Consider the following 14,040-nt stretch of genomic DNA (forward strand, 5'->3'; position numbering starts at 1 on the left):
AAGGGTGAGGGGGGAGCCTGGGTGACTCAGCAGTTAGGTGTCTGCCTTCAGCTCAGGTCATGATCCTGGGGTCCTGAGATCAAGCCCTGCATCGGGCTCCCTGCTCCACGGGAAGCCTGCTTCTCCTTCTCCCACTCCCCTTGCCTGTGTTCCCTCTCTCGCTATCTTTCTGTCAAATAAATACATAATTTTAAAACATTTTATTTATTTGAGAGAGAGAGAGAGAGAACATGAGGAGAGAGGCAGCGGGGAGGGAGAGAGAAAGGGAGAGAATCCCAAACAGACCTCACGCCAAGCACAGAGCCCAAAGCAGGCATATAGATCTCACAACCCTGAGATCGTGTTCTGAGCTGCAATCAAGAGTTGGAGGCTTAACCAACTGAGCCACCCAGGCACCTGTGATGTCTATACTCTTAACCACTGCATAACCATATAGACTCTTAATACGGCAAAAGAGAGAGACAGAGAGAGAGAGAGATGGGGAAGCACTGGCATGGGAGGAGGAGGGACAGGACTCACTTCTGTCTCTGAGGAGGAGGCAGGTCAATCTGTGTCATGTGGGCAAGGGACTAAGTGTTTGGTGTCCTTCAGGTGCGTCTCCTGTATTGATTTGGCTGGGTTAGAAAGGATCAGCAAAAAGTGCTCTGTTATTTCTGTTCTAGAGCAATATCTGCTTCTGAGGGAAAAGAAGAGATTTTGATGTTTTTCCCCTCTGATATAGTAGTACCCTTTACTTTTTTAAAAAAGATTTATATATTTATTTGAAAGAGAGAAAGAGAGAGTACAAGCATGCAGGCAGGGGGAAGAGGACAGAGAATCCTCAAGCTGACTCCCCACTGAGCGAGAGCCCGACGTGGGGCTCCATCCCAGGATCTTGAGATCATGACCTGAGCCAAAATCAAGAGCCAACTGAGCCACCCAGGCACCCCTTTAGTACCCTTTAAGGATTAGCACCTTAGGCTGTTGTGCAGACCCCCAGCCTTTGGCCTAAAGCTCTTTCTGGAAGCTGGGGGTGATGCTTCTTTGGCGACTTCTAGCATCTGCTAAGGAGTGGGCATTCCTGCTTCTCCCTCTCACCAGCTGTTGACTCATGTTAAGAACGACAGTTTCTGGAGGTTCCTGGCCGGCTTAGTGGGTAGAGCGTGCACCTCTTGATCTTGGGATTGTAAGTTCAAGTCCCACATTGGGCATAGAGATTACTTAAACATAAAATCTTTAAGAAAAAAAAGGAAAGAAAGAAATGGGATCTGAAGAGATACCATGAACCAAAAAGCAAAGGTGGGAATGATCACATTCAGGAGACCGCGAAAAGACCAGTTAAGCACTGAAACTGGCTTAGGTGGCGTGCAGCGGAAGACCCACTGTTCCGAAATTGTCTAGTCATTTCCCAGCATTTGTAAAGGTTAACAAATGCAGGGCATTTCAACTAAAACTTTCAGAAAGCTTGATGCAATATGCTGGTTTCTATTGCTTTCCTGTATTTGCTTTCTGCGAAACATAAACAAACTACACAAACTGAATATGTAAAACATCGCAAGTTTAAATCTTATGTATACATCTCTTCTCCACTGAAAGGCAATTTACATAAAGCACAAACATAAACAACATCTGTGTATATCTCCAGTAATATATTAAGTGACAGCGATGTTCTCTTTAACCAAAAATGTACTTATGCATTCAAAATTACCATTTGCATAGAACTTGGGAAAAAATACACATTTTTTCCCAATGGAAATTACCCTAATGTGTCTTAAAATATGTAAACATGACCTAGACATATCAGAATGGTATTTGTGAAATAGCACACATGTTTAAAGCTTACCCAAGTAATTATATTTTATAGTTCTTAAAATGGTGTGTATCTCTGAACTTGCACGCATGCACACACACACACACACACAGACTCCACGTACTTTCCCGTGTGGAGCTCAGATTTGAACACAGTGTTCGAGCGACTCCTTCTTTGGACAGTTAAGAAACTGGTAATTTTAATCGCCTTTTCTGGGAATAAAACTTGTATCTTTGGGTGCCTGGATGACTCAGTGGGTTAAGCCTCTGCCTTCGGCTCAGGTCATGATCTCAGGGTCCTGGGATTGAGCCCCGCATTGGGCTCTCTGCTCGGGCGAGAGCATGCTTCCCTTCCTCTCTCTCTGCCTGCCTCTCTGCCTACTTGTGATCTCTGTCAAATCAAAAAAAAAAAAAAAAAAACTTGTATCTTTCAGCGGTGGGAAAGTAGGAGTTTTCCACACCCTCTGAATCCCAGGGACCAACAGCTGCTTTATTGAGGTCCTGGGGTCTAAACACACGCATCGAGGAACACTGTGTTCAGCACCACCAGCCGCACCAATCACAAAGCCACCTTCCTGGAATGACAACAGGCTACCATAGATGGAATCAAGGGCGAGTGCCTTCCTTATTCGTACCTACTCTTCCTGCTTCGAATCAGTTTTCACCAGTCTCTTCTCCCTTCTCCTCTCTTATGCAGTTCTTATAAATCGCCATTGCTATCTCTTGTCCAGACGCTGTCTTGGTAGAGTCGGTGTGATGTAACCGTCCAGCACCTGGGCTCTGAAGTCACGTGGACCCGCGTTCAAGTACTGACCTCCGCCCTTAACGCAGATTACCCACCCTGTGGGAGCCTCAGGTTTCTCATCTGTGAAATGGGGAGGATACTACAATGCCAGCTTTACTGTGTTATTGAGGCTTTAATAAATCATTAGCACGAGATCATTGGATAGTGTGAGGAAACGAGCTGCAAATTTCACTGTGTGCTAAGATCTCAGAGCACATCGAAAACATCCCTGTTCCCTCTGTATTAGATACATGCACGCCTTTCTTGGAACTGCTTAGCTGTGCGTGCGTCAGTGGCCCTTGGGCAGCCCCTCCCCCCCATCGATTTCTGGTCTCAGACCCAAGGGTAAGGGTTGGGGTCCTCCTCTGTGGCAGGAAGTGGGGTACGCATAACCACATCACACCTCCACTGCATGGGGGCCACGCATTACAAGGGGCCATCCGTGAACTATATCACCTCTACTTGGCATCCGTTGTAAGAAATGTCATCGTTCGGGTACCAGTAAGAAAGTAAAACCACTTCCGATTAAATTGTCACATGTCATTGAGTGTGAGATACACCCTGACTCCAGAGATATTAAAATGTGAGAATAACGCGCAGCTGAGAAACCATGAAGTCTATTATAAGGAAAGTGCATGTGTACACGGAAAGGTACTTGTGCTTTCTCTAATTAACTAGGAAAATGCTTTCTCACAGGTGCAGAAATGAATTTAAACAACAGCTTGCGTGAACTTATAAATGACATCCAATTCTCAAATCCCTTCTAAACTATGCTTGCACAGTGACACCCCCCAACACACACACTCGCACACTGCCATTTTTACATATTTCCGTTTGGTGACTGACTTCTGGTGCTATCAACATTTAATTTCCCTTTGGACACTTTGATATAAATAATCCCCATTATTGCTATTTTGCTCTCCTACCTGTACCTTCCTCCGATTTCAACGCAATTCAAAGACCTGAATCTCACTTCAAAAAAAAAAAAAAATCCTTACAATGAAGCTGAGTTATTAGCTGTTCGGTTTGTCTTTTAATGCTAGAATTTGTTAGACATGATTATTAATTCCAGGGGTTCAGTCTTAAGTGGAGCCTGTGAGCAGAGAGGACGGGGTCCCCTAGCCTCACTCTAGGCAGGACTGTCCCTGCCAGATTCCCTTAGGGCTGCTTCTTCTCAAAGGCGCCCCTTCGTTAATAGGGGCTTTTCTGGGCAGTGGCTTTGCCGATGATTAATTATCATGAACCCAACTTGGACCTTTGGCTTTCTGGCTCTTAGCTGAGTAGCCAAGATATTTCTCTAGACTGAGATAGTTGGCTTCAGTTCTAATTAATGATCAGTTGTTATCAGCTTAGTTTAGACTTTTTGCTCTCTGACTTTTTGGCTGGGTAGCCTAAACACTTCCCAGATCCAAAGAGCTGGCTGAAATTTATGTTCCTTTTTTTTGGCACTGTCTTGATCATTCTGATGCTTTCCCGGATCTGGAAAAAGATTTTAATTGTTTACAGTCTTGATTAATGGGTTTGCTATTGCTTTGATAGTCCATCATTTAAAACGATAAGAAACCCCAAAACAAATAGGCATGTTATATCGCTCTTCTGGGATATTCTGGTCAGTCCTTTCTAAGGAGTTACTGTTTTGTTTCCTTCTCTATTACTATTAAGTTACTAATAATTTTGTTATAATTGAACTTTAAACTATCAATCTTTTCTAACTCTTTTCTCCCTGCGGTATTTATTAAGCCGTACAGTTTCTTACTGTTGCTACAACAGGGTCCTTTCTCAGTCCTCTGGTTGTATGTCTGAAGTTAGCCTCTCGCTAACACAGTTTGGGAGCAGTTTGCCTGCAAACACAAGGAGTTCGTATCCCTCCTTTACCATCTGCCACAAATTTCAGCGAAATTAATTGGCTCTTTACTCTCTAACGAATAAATGAATCCCTCACACTCCACAAGCACTGTTTGGTTCATTACCAAAGTCAATAATCCTCCTTTAAAGTGGAGCCCCAAGTTCACTTTTACTAACAAGTTGTATACTGCACTCCCAACTTGTCATCTGGGTGCTAGTTCAAGTCAGAGAGTCTTCTTGATATCCACTTAGTACTAATGAAGGCTGTTGCTGCTGCGAATTAATCCACTGTTAACCTAGTCTAGATGGCCTCTACCACCCAAATGCTCGGCTTAGACGGAAGCATGTGTTTTCCCTGCTAGAGTTCTCTGCAGCTACTTTCTTTGTTCCCAAGGGGAAAAGAATGAAAAAAGAAAAAAAAAATAGAGTATTTGAAGGAAATGACAGTGTCTAATTGTTTCCATTTTTTTAAAAAAAGATTGTTGCACATTGAGTTTCATACAACATTTTCTTCACAATGACACCAGAGGCCAAAGTTTGCTCTCAGTTGCGTTCGGTGCCTTAAATCAACAGACGCCTGCCTCTATGGTTTATTAATTTTCTGTCTTGTTTCAGCTATTTGTATATGTTTTCTATTGGATAGGAATAAAAATTTTTACACGTGGTAGAAAGCATCCCTAAGTTCACCAGTGACTCCCTTTTGAAAGACATTCTGGGTTTCTTCCCCCAATCTCAGCTAATGTTGACCCTTCACTCTTAGAAACAGCTCCTCCCTTGCTTTGCATGACCCTCTATGGCCCGAACTCCCCTCCTCCCTCTTCAATCATGCTTCCTCTGTCTCCTCCACAGACCACCTCCCCTTGGTACTCCCATCCTCTCATACCAGACCACCCCAAGGGCCTTCTCTGCCCTGTGGCCAGACTCCTCCCTTGGAAATACTTGGCCTCCTGCAGCCTTTCCCAGCACCTCTGTACTAATTGATCCCATTACCGCTCTGTTCAGTTCTCTCATCTGAATTCTGATTTGTGTTTCCGTTTAGAGAATTTCCTCTTGGCTATCCTGTGATCATCCCACCTTTCCCTCATTCATGTATTTAACCAGGATTTATGGCATGTCTACGATGTGCCCTTTTTGGTGCCAGGCCCTGAAGATACAGTGATGATCAAAATACCATTTCTGCTCTCCAAGAACGGAGAGCTCCGTCAGACTAGAAGGTGAGGACTGTTTCAGATTATTCATAACGAAAGGAAACAAAACACAATGAAAGAAAAATACGCCACTCTTCTTGTCCCCCAATTTTTTCTTTTACGGACCTTGTTTTTGGTGTCATAGCTAAGGAATCTTTGTACAATGCAAGGTCACAAAGGTGTTTTTCCATGTTTTCTTTTGGTAGTTTTATAGTTTCAGGTTTTACATTCAGGTCTGTGATCCATTTTGAGTTCATTTTTGGATAAAGTGAAAAGTATGGGTCAAGGTTCTTTGCTGCATACGCACCTCTAAACAAATTAAATACTTCTACCAAAATGAGTTCCCTTGCTATCATTTCCTCAGGGCCTCCCTCTGGTCGGAACTCACCACGACTTCCTGTGGGGCACCGTGAACACTCCCCAGCCTCCAAGAGCTGGTGCTGAGATGTATAGCCCACCTTATTCCCCACAACCTCCCACACTAGCCAGGCCAGCGTCCTCACTGGGGTCAGTGGACTTTGGGAGCTATTGTTTCTGGATTACCCAAGGTTGGTCAATCAGAATGCATCCCTGAGATAATAAAATGGATGTAGAGAGAATGCAGCTTCTTTCCACTGGAGCTGCTGAGCTAAAAGACCAAATGAAAGAGGAGACAAGGGGGCTAACACGTGAGGGAAGCAATGGGTTGACCCGACAATAGATCCCACCCTCCTGGCTTTAGGAGTTGGCATACGACCCACCATCCTAATGGCTGGAAGGCTGGGAAGGTCTAGTTCACTGGTGCACAGAAAATCTTACTATGAGACACACTAAACACAAAATTCGGAAGATGGTGGAAGGGTTGCCTCCCGTTCCCCTTGAGTTTAACTTGGCCCCTCCCCGCTGGTTTCCCTCACTCACTTCCTCCCTCCAGAGCCCCTCGAGTCTATCTGGCTTTCCTCAGCCATCCCTGCCCTTGCCGCTGAGGCTTCACCTCCTACCTTGGCCTCCCTTCAGGCTTCCCTTGAGGAAGCTGGAGCTCCCTCTACATAGCCTTTGCTTGTGAGGAAAGAATGAAGGGAAAAGCCCTCTCCTGGTCAGACTTCAGAGTGAACCATCTACAGACAAAGAGATGAAGCGGACATAATTTGTAATAATAATTTAAAACGAAACATATCGGTTTCACTCAAAAGCAGATTCATTATTTTATAAATCAAATTAAATCTGATTCCTGGAACACATGCTCTATGGTGGTAAGAAATTTAATTGGAAGAGTTTAATTAAAACAGAAGACAGCACAGCCTCAGTTGGCAGCTTTTCGAGAATTTGGTTTGATTGAAGGGCAATTTGGAAATTAAGTCAAGGTGGTCTTGAGATGTATTAGGTGACTGTGCTCCAATGGTGAGTCACATTCTAATTTATTGCTGGTGAAAAGGCACGTAGAGACCCCGGGGGAAGCCCTGATTCTCTCCTGGCCATGATGACTCCCTTAGCCCAACTATCTAAGGTCCTCAGCCACAAGACTGCTTGGTCAGGGAAAGGGACAGCTTGTGATTTCTCTCCCTTACATATGCATTTGATAGGTAAGTGGCTGGGAGAGGATTAGAAAGCCCTACCCTTACTCCCTTTCCCCTCCCTCCAAATGCTCTTTCTTCCTGACCTGGGTGAAATGCTCTCCTGCCCTACACGGATCTTCCCTGTGCCTCTGGCAATCTGAGCTCCGGGTGTTTGCAATGTCCAAAGCAAAGATGCTTACACATCTGACAAATCACATGACTGACATCTTGCCCTGCTCAGAGTAAGTGACACCCTTTTCCTATGGTTTCTCTTTTCTTCGACTGTGGTAATTCATTTGAAAACTCCTCTCTGAACTTATGTCCCTATGAATAATCATACTGTCCCATTTGTGATCTTCTCAGAACTCTGGTTGAGGGGACATTTTCGTGACAAGACCCCTCCCTGCCTTCATTCCATGGAAAACAATTTTGTTGCTTCGATTTCAATGGAAATTGACATGAAAGGCAATTCTGCATTTCAAGGAGGAGGGAATCTAAGTAGATTAAGGGCTCATAATTGTGATTTACCTTGGCTTTTTAATTTGAATATTTTAATTGCCTACTTTACAAAATGGGCCTTGAGAAAATAAAATAAGATTCGAAACTTTGACTATACCTCAGAGGGTCCGTGCTTTGTGATTTCTCTAAGCAGAGAAGCCCTAGGTCCCTCCATTTCCAGTGATTCTTTCCCTCCTGCTCTCCTCATCTCTCATTTTCTTTTCACTCTTTATGTCCCTCTGTGTGCATGTGCAAATCCTTTCATGATTTTTAGTAAATGTATCTGAAACAAAATGCAAAGGAAAAAGAACAGGTAGGGAGAGAAAGAGACATGGATCCCAAATCCTGACCCTCAGGCAATCGAAGGAAACATTTAATCCTGCAGGCCTCCTAGGCACAGGGGAGCGAAGCATTCCGTGAAGCCTCGCCTTGCTGGCTTTCTTCCACTTCCTGGGGTTTGACAATGCTTGCCCGGCCTTAGAGCAGGCTGGTCCTCCCACTAGGAAACCTCTGGTTTCCAGCTCGGAGGCCTTCTCAGTCTTTCGGCTTTAGGCTTTAGTTCAAATTTCGCCTCCTGCGAGAAGCCTTCCTCACAGCCATCAATGGTCCATGCCCCACACCTGGGTTTTCTCTATCAGTATCCCGTTCGTTTCCTTCTTGGCTCATATCACAATTTGTAATCATCTCATTTTTGTTCAGTTCCTTGAGTTTGCTCTTTGTCCTTTGTTTTCTTTTGGTCTGTTTGCCATCCCTGACCCTGAGCTGCAGGGGAATGGCTGGGACTTGCAATTAAATTCAAGGCTCCAGGGAGAACACCTGTCACATAATAGGCCCTCACTAAACACGCCATTTGTGAATGAATGAATGAATGAATGAGTGACCTTCCTCTCCAGAGAGGCCTGGTGGGCCAAACTGCTCTGAGAAGCTCTTTGCTACGTTGATTCTGAATTCTGTTCAGGGAGACCTCTGATGAGGGTGCACCAGCCAAATGGGATGGGTGGGCTGTTTCTAAGGCCAAATCCAGAGGAAGTCACCCCAAGGAACACTCAGAAAGACAGAGTGAAGCAATCCCTGAATTATTTTCTTAATGGAGGGAATTAACTTGGATCTCAAATTGAGTCAGGTGTCCAATACAGAGAGCTCAAAGCTAGCCACGTTTCATAACCACACTGACAAAATGACCCCTAACCTATGCAGGCAAAACCCTGGAAGCATTGTGCCAACCTTGGCAAGACAGGGCACTGCTTCGGCCCACCATAAAAAAATAGATTAACATTAAATATTCTTGAGGCGGGGGGCGCCTGGGTGGCTCAGCGGGTTGAGCCTCTGCTTTCGGCTCAGGTCATGATCCCAGGGTTCTGGGATCAAGCCCCGCATCGGACTCTCTGCTCAGCAGGGAGCCTGCTTCCCCCTTTCTCTCTGCCTGCCTCTCTGCCTACTTGTGATCTCTGTCTGTCAAATCAATAAATAAAATCTTTAAAAAATATATATATTCTTGAGGCGAAGTCTCTGAACAACAACAAAAGGCAATGACTTCCCTCTTCCTGAGCTTTTGTGTTTTTTTTTTTATGTATGAGTCTCTCAAAGGCAAAGACGTTACAACATTCGTCTTTATATTCCTGTCACAATCTCTGGCGTAGAAGTGTATGATAAGAGAAGCACAAAAAATTCAGATATTCTAAAAATGTATGACCCTTTAGTTATGTTTGTAAGTACCATCCATTACTGGGAAGAATTTCTCATTTTAAGTGTACAAAATATAAATGCCAGAGGATGGTGAGAAATAATCCTTCTATTTATGAAGTCAGTTATCAGTCCTTGAGGAGCCCATCTTGGGCGAGCATCTGAGAATGACCTCTTCTCTGGTCCTGCCCCACCTCCTTTTACTTCTCCAGTGTCTGCTCCTAATCCTTTCTTCCAAGGTGCATGCCTCATCCTGGAGAATAATACCCCTTCTTTACCCTGCGTTGCTGGAGAAGAGGTTTAGCTCTTAGTATTTGTTTCAGAGGAGTAATACCAAAATAATTCAACATAACACAGAATGTGTTAATATTGGATTCAACTGCATATAGCAAAAAAACCCACGCAGCTTAAACACGGTCATTTCTCTTTCTCTTCTAAAGCTGATATGGCAGCACCTCGCTGTCAGAGGCCACTGCTCCTTCGATCTCTCTGCGCCATTATTCCCATTTTCAAGGTCACCTCATAGTCCAAGATGGCTGTTTGCAGAAAGTACAAAGAAGGAGGGGCAAAGGCAACAAGGGTATTCCTGCCAGTGGAGGCAGCCCCTTTTAGCAAGATCTCCCAGAAGCCTTACCCAATGACTTCTGTTTGCATCTCATGGCCAATTCTATGCACAAGGATGATAAGAAATATTACCTTTGAGCTGGGCACATTGCTGCCTGAGTGTTTTACTATTATGAAAAAAAAAAAAGAGGAATGGAGAATGGATATTGTGTAACCCAGGAGCTCAAAGCACGTGTCAGAATCATCTGGAGGGCTTATTAACATACAGACTGCTGTATCCCCAGAGTTTCTGACTGAGAAACCCTGAGAGGGATCCAGAGACACTTGGAAAACTGGGGAAACCATCAGCATTTTCTTCTAAGCAAGTCAATTCTTTTTTCCACCTTATACTGTCCCATCATTTTATTTTAACTTCAATCTACTATTTTATAACAAAGTCCCAACTCATTATTCTACCAGAGAGATCCTTCCCATCAGAGATAGGGCAAGGGAGAAAAGAAATTATGTCTGGCCATGACTACCAGGCCTGGAAATCTGCTCTTTCCCACCATTTGCAGACTAGAACATCTACACTCCATGTGGAGCTGGTCAAGAACTGAGAGATTGGGTTTTAGTGGCATCAATTATCAATGCTCAGCAGATGAAATAAAAGCTATAAAAGAAGCAAAAGCAAAACAAAACAAAGCAAAACCACACACAATTTGGTGGGAGGTTCCTCAAGGTTAGGGAACTTCCAAAAGGCCACGTAATTGGGCTTCCTTTGCCACTGTTTGGGGTAATTCGGTAGATTCGTTCTTAAGCAGGGAGACAGTGTAGACTCGTGGTTACAGACCAGCAGAAGACAAGAGAAGGGAGGAAGGGATCATGGGTCCATGGGCTTGGCAGTAGGGCTGGCCAGCCTGGGGAAGGGATTTAATTGCCTTGGGATCAGAGACTCTATACTGAATGCTCACCCCTGTGGGTCCTTCCTCCCTCCACCTCCCCCAATTCTCCTAGTTTTTCTTTTTTCTCAAAAATCTGCTGAGTGAAGGAAGGAAAAGAAAAGAATATTTGTCTGTGCTCAGCCTAAAAAAATAAAGATCTACAAATCCTTGGAGACTGGGGGGTAGGAAGAATGAAGGAAGTAGTTAAAGAAACCCAAGGGAGAAGTGAAAAGTTGGGCCAGGAAAGTCAGAGGCCACTTGCACAGAAGTACTTGCCCCTTCTGGGGCTGTTTACCACACAAGCTCTTCTTTTCTTATCATTTGGGGAGTTTTTGTGTTTTACTCTTTTTTATGGTGTATTTCCCACACAAACTAGTCTCCTGGTGGGGTCTCATTTGAACACGATGCTCTGAAGTCCCAAGCTAGTTGTGTGTGTGTGTATGTTTCTTTCAAATTGTCCATTATCAAAAGGAGAGTGATATAAGTTCCCATACTTTCCCTCTAAAGGGTTTGGGCCCCCCAAAGGCAATAACTAACACTTCTAAATTCCATAAACTTGGAAAAGTTCTACATGGAAAGCAGAAACTCAAAATTCATTTTAAGTTCATTTTCACTGAGTTGCAGTGTAATTTAGACCTTGAATTCCTTCGGCCAGCCACATAACCAGGCATGCACTTCAAAGAGAGGACTCCTGCAGAATTCATGAAGAGTTGGAGGGGTATAAAATGTTCACCAAAGAACAGGCCTCTGTGGGGCACCTGGTTGGCTTAGTGGGTTAAGCATCTGACTTGGGCTTAAGTTATGATCTCAGGGTCCTGGGACTGAGCCCCACATTGGGCTCTCTGCTCAGTGGGGAGCCTGCTTCTCCTTCTCCCTCTGTCCCTCCCTCTGCTCATGCTCGCTCTATCTCAATTAAATAAAATCCTAAAAAAACAGACCTTCACTAGATCAACCTTTTCACTCGGCAGTAAAGCAGGTGAGGTTTGATGTGGGTGAGTGACTTGCCCTGAGTGAAGGTCACTAGTAGAGACTCCAACGTATGCATTTGCTATTCCCTCATTTGTGGCCATTCTTGTTCTACTCCTCCTTCACGAACCAATATTTTATGTCTCCACCAATTTCTGAAACTTCATAAACATTTCGGTAGTTGGAGTTGTCAGGTTTAATTAATTAAAACAATTCTGACTGTGTCAGACATGGAACCAGAGCTAAGGTTAGAAGGACAATAAATGCAAACACCTCTTTCCCTGTCCACAAGGAGATTTTACTCTAGCACAAGGAATATAATATACACAGTAGCCGCAGACAGGGCAGACAGAGGCTGTGCCATGGAAATGCAGGGTGACATAGAAGGGGGTTCTAGGAGAATTGCTTCCAAATGGGAGGAAGCATTCAAGGAGGAGGTGGCTTTGGGGCTGTCTATGGAGCAACTGGAGATGTGACCATGACCTAGAGGAAGGCAAGGAAGAGCCCACCAGGCGATTTTCCAGAATAAAACCCAGCTGTGGAAGGAATGCATGAAGGACAACAGAGTATTCGGTTTCACTAGAGGTGATCCTGTGTGAAGGGAAAGGAACAGAAACAGTCTCCCAAAGGCACTGGAAAGCACATATCTTCAACTATAGGACCATGTATTAGTCTGTGGCTGCTATAACCAAGTACCACAGACTGGGTGGGGCGGGGGAGGGGGGCTTCAACAACAGAAATTTATTTTCTCACCGTTCTGGAGGCTGGGAGTCCAAGATCAAGGTGGAGGCATGGTTGGTTTGTCTGAGGGCCTCTCTCTTTGTCTCGCAGGTGGCCCATTCTCACAGCGTCCTCACTCGGCCTTTGCTCCACGCTCAGACTCCCCTGGGGGCTCTTCCTCTTCTTAGAAGGACATCAGTCCTATTGGATTAGGATCCTACCCTGATGACTTCATTAAATCTTAATCACCTCTCTAAAGGCCCTAGCTCCATATACAGTTCCATCCTGAGGTCCTGGGAGTGTGGGCTTCAACGTATAAATTTCAGGAAGGACACAAACCATCATGACCGCTGCTCTGTGTGATTATGTTACTTCAAGACAGACGACACTTGTAAAATCGGCCAGGCATTAAGAAAGCCTATTAAAACAGGTTACACATTGACTATCACACACATTTCCTATGAATCTTTTATTCAAATATAAAGGTTAAAAGTAGAGGTTCAAGTACTGCATAAAAACTTGAGAAAACAAAACTGCATTTCTACTCCAAGAAATTTACCCAAGAGAAATAAAAAAAAAAAAAAATGTCCACACAAAGACGCGTCCACAAAGGTCCATAGTAGCATTACTCACCATAGTTAAAATGTGGAAACAACCCAACTACTCAGCCGATGGCCAGATAAACAAAATATGGTATACCCATACCATGGAATATTATTCAGCCATAAAAAAGGAATGAAATATGGACAAGTCCTACAACATAGATGAACCTTAAGAACATGATGCTAAGTTAAACAAGCCAGATGGAAAAGGCTACACAGGGCACGATTCTATTTATGTGAACTGTCCAGAAAAGGCAAATTTGTAGTTACAGAAGGCATAACAGGGGTTGCCTGGGGCCTGGAGAAGGGAGTGGAGACTGATGTAAGTGAGCACAAAGGAATGTTTTAAGATAAAAGAGAAGTTCCAAACCTGGATTATGGTGATGGTTGCACAAGTCCATAAATTTACCAGGAAGCTTTGAATTATATGCTTACAACGGATGGATTTTATGGTATGCAAATTAAACTTCGATAAAGCCAGAAAATGTTTGCATGTGAACCTTGTGCAGGGGCCAGGCTAACCTTCTCCTTATCGTTCCAATTTCAGTATATGTGCTGCCAAAGTGAGCACAATAAAGCTGGAAAATACTAATAAAAAATACATAAGAGGCATTGAAAAAATTACAAGAAAATAAAATAAGCTTTTAAATTTTCTGTAGTCACACAGGAGCACTTACGCCTTCCATCTATAGTCTGCAGAAGGAGAAAGCTTACCCCCATCCCAAGTGGGTTCTTCGTTCTGCGCTGTGTGGGGCAGAGGCAAGGGGAGAACTTTGAAGCTCAGGAGTGTTTTACACTGTTTCGCATCCACTGACCAGCTCCTGGTGAAGTCGGGCAAGTGATAAAATCTTGCAACAGTAACCCTGGGAAGGCCCTCAAGGACCACCTTGTGCAAACCTCTCATTTAATTGAAGCTGGAGTGGGGGCTCAGAAACCATATAATTG

At 44.1% G+C, this 14,040-nt stretch overlaps 1 non-coding gene across 1 annotated transcript; it reads right to left on the reverse strand.

Moving 5' to 3' along the window:
• Window positions 1-13,558: 13,558 nt before the first annotated feature.
• Window positions 13,559-13,666, reverse strand: LOC123937793. Its single transcript, XR_006817583.1, has one exon. It is a non-coding gene; the product is annotated as a U6 spliceosomal RNA (small nuclear RNA).
• Window positions 13,667-14,040: the final 374 nt, after the last annotated feature.

Source organism: Meles meles, chromosome 2 (assembly GCF_922984935.1).
Source record: "Meles meles chromosome 2, mMelMel3.1 paternal haplotype, whole genome shotgun sequence".
Lineage (NCBI taxonomy): Eukaryota > Metazoa > Chordata > Mammalia > Carnivora > Mustelidae > Meles > Meles meles.